Here is a 3635-nt window from a genome sequence, read left to right on the forward strand (position 1 = left end):
TTATTTGTTTAAGGGCACCTGGGTGGCTCAGTCATTGGGCGTCTGCCTTTGGCTCAGGTCATGATCCCAGGGTCCTGGGATCAAGCCCTGCCTGGGGCTCCATGTTAGGTGGGGAGCCTGCTTCTCCCTCTCTCACTCCCCCTGCTTGTGTTCCTTCTCTCGCTGTGTCTTTCTGTCAAATGAATAAATAAAATCTTAAAAAAAAAAAAAAAAGATTGTGTTTATTTATTTGACAGAGAGAGCACAAGCAGGGGAAATGGCAGACTGAAGGAGAGGAAGAAGCAAGCTCCCTACTGAGCAGAGAGCCTGATTCGGGGCTCAATTCCAGGACCCCAGGATCATGACCTGAGCCGAAGGCAGTTGCTTAACTGACTGAGCCACCCAGACACCCCGGTATGAGGTTTTAAAAAGGGGAAACAATGATATGATTGTGTGCATTGCTAATCTAAAAAAATATACAAATAAGTTACTAGAATTTATAAGTAAATTTAGTAGTATTTCTATATAAAATTAACATATAAAATAAGTTGACTTTCTATGTACCACTACAAACTCCTATCAAATAAAATATTTTTAAAATGATACCATATATGAAAGGATGAAAACGTAAAGTACCTGAGAATAAATCTAACTAGATATGAGATGTTCAATTCCATAGGAAAAATATAAAACCTTTATAGAAACATTAAACAGACTTAAAGAAATGGATAGATGTATATTGTTTGAGTGTTTGAAGGTTCAGTATTATAACTTCTTTTCTTCTCAAATTGCTATAGAGATTCAAAGTAATCTCAGTAAAATCCCAATTGTGGGTTTTTTTTTTTTTTTCTGAGAACATGCCAAAGTGATTGTAAATTTATGTGAGAACCTGAAGGGTCAAGAATATACAAATACTGTCAAAGGAAGTCAAAGTAGGGTATAAATTTCTTTTTTTTTTTTTTAAGATTTTATTTATTTATTTGACAGACAGAGATCACAGGCAGGCAGAGAGGCAGGCAGAGAGAGGAAGGGAAGCAGGCTCCCTACTGAGCAGAGAGCCCGACGTGGGGCTCGATCCCAGGACCCTGAGATCATGACCCGAGCCGAAGGCAGAGGCTTTAACCCGCTGAGCCACCCAGGCGCCCCAGGGTATAAATTTCTTACCTAGCCAGTGGTCATTAGTGTCAAAAACACTTTGAAGATAAGTGAGGTTGAGAAGTAAAGGAGTGATTTAAAAGTGGTGAGAAGGAACACACTACAGTATTTTAAGAAATATAGCTCTTAAAGAAGGGAAAGACAGACATTGGGAAGGATGGATTAAAGTTTTGTGAGGTTTTTTTTCAAGATTTTATTTATTTATTTGAGAGAGAGAGAGAAAACGAGTTGGGTGATGGGCAGAAGGAGAAGTAGGCTCCCCGCTGAGCAGAGAGCCCGACTCGGGGCTCGATCCCAGGACCCTGGGATCATGAACTGAGCCGAAGGCAGAGGCTTTAACCCACTGAGCCACCCAGGTGCCCCAGAGCCCAAGATTCTTAAACACTGTGCTATGCTACATGTGCTATGCTACCTCACCCTTTGGTGATTTCTATAAAGGGAACGTTGGCTGGTACAAATCTAGTCTATGTTGACAAGAGACATCAGGGTATAGTTTTTCTTTGTTTTTTCCATTTGCCTATATTGAGATCAAATCAATTAAGAATTTCTGGGTGCCTGGGTGGCTCAGTCAGTTAAGTGTCTGACTTTTGATTTGGGCACATGTCATGATCTTATGAGTCATGGGAGTGAGTTTCACATCAGGCTCTGAGCTCTGTGGAGAATCTGCTTGAAGAGCATCTCCCTCTGCCCCTCCCCCCACCACTCTCACTCATTCTCTCTCTCTCTTTCTAAAATAAATAAGTAAATATTTTTTAGAAACCAAGAATTTCATGCCCTTTGAAAAGAATAGCTCTTTGATATCTAGACCAGTAAAGTTTTGTGTTTCTGTACTTACCTACCTTTGATTCATGACTACAATTTTAGAATTGAAGCTAGAAGCTCTCTGTGTGTCTGCCTGTCCATGTGTCTAGACTTTAGGAAGGTCTTTACTTATTTATGTCTGAGTGTTCAATATTTTCCTGTCTTGGAGAATGCTAATCAATTTGATTATAAAGTATCTCCAAATTAAAAGAGTTCTATTTTGAGCTCCTAGAGTTTTCAATCTGTGTTGGCTTATAGGTATAAATAAGTACATATGAAAATTTAATATTCCCTAAATTTCAGAAACTAAGGAAATTGAACTTCTAATACTTTAAATGTGCTAGGAAGTTTTTAGAAAAACTAAAAAATGTTTGAGAATCTAACTTCACATAATTTTGGCAAATGACACCAGTTGAATAATTTTGTCTTCTCTGATTTATCAGTGTTAAATACATTTTTATTTCACTTGTATGTTTTTCCTTAATGTATCCAGATCAAGTAAGCTAACATTACTCCTATTTAATGTCTAAGATTATGAAAAATATAAATTTGTGTTAACTACATTGAGTTATTCTGAAAACTTTATTTTATAACTGAAAAGTTATTCTGAAAACTTTTTTATTTCAGCAACAATTATGTTTTGAAGTATGTCAGCTTAAAAATAATTTCCAAGATCTTAAAGTAGCTCGAAATCTTGGATTGATATTAGATTGAGTTCATTAATGACTCACCGTCGGATACCTAGGTCATATAATTACCAAGCATAATTTTATGTTTACAAAGATTTACTCTTACTATATATATGCAACAGAGAGGCTGTATCCTTGGACCATGTCAACGAATGTGTTCATTTTTGCCTCTTTGAGAAGGAATAAAAAGGAAGTATGTGGCTATAGAAAGTTGTATATGGGTTTTGCCTGTCTGCTAAAATGTTTGTGCAAAACAAATTATCTACTTCATCCCTCTTTTCTTCATGAAATACAAGTTAGTTACTTTTTTTTTTTAAGGTTGTAATTTAAAAAGTAGTTCAAACTACACTGGGAGAAATAGTGATAGAAAAACACAGTTGTGTGTGTGCCTTTGTTTTTCAAGAAAAAAAGGCAATTTTGTTTTGACATGGTAGTATTCCATCTCTTTCTTTGTTGGTGTCTGAACCCCTTTATATTCTTAGGGCTTTATTGAGGATGCCAAAGAACTCTTATCTGTGTGGATTAACTATTATTTACTGCATTAGAAATAAAAATGAGGAAATTTTAGGACACTTATTTGTCGACTTATTTATAGATAGCAATGATGAACATATTACATATTAACAACATCTTAATATTATAATGAAATTATTGCTGAGCTTGCAGAGCCCCTGAGATCTGTCTTGAAGTATTGCTGTGTTCTGGAGTATGAAAAAGCTAATAAGGACAAAACTTGGAATGTGAATTTTATTTGTCCCGGTTTATAAAACTGAGTTTGAAAAAAAGTCATAACGTGTGGGAAAATCCTAGCAAAGTGCTCAATTTTGATGGCATGATTTTCTTTCTTTACTGCTTATTTCCTTTGCCTACAATATAAAAGGTTATATTTTACTTTCTTGACATCAGAGATTCTGTGTCTAATCAGAATAATTTCCTATGCTTTATGTTGATTTTATTATATTCTTGACAAAGGAAAAAAAAAGGTTTCTCATTCCTCAATGAGATTCTTTA

This window comes from Lutra lutra, chromosome X, assembly GCF_902655055.1.
Source record: "Lutra lutra chromosome X, mLutLut1.2, whole genome shotgun sequence".
Taxonomy (NCBI): domain Eukaryota; kingdom Metazoa; phylum Chordata; class Mammalia; order Carnivora; family Mustelidae; genus Lutra; species Lutra lutra.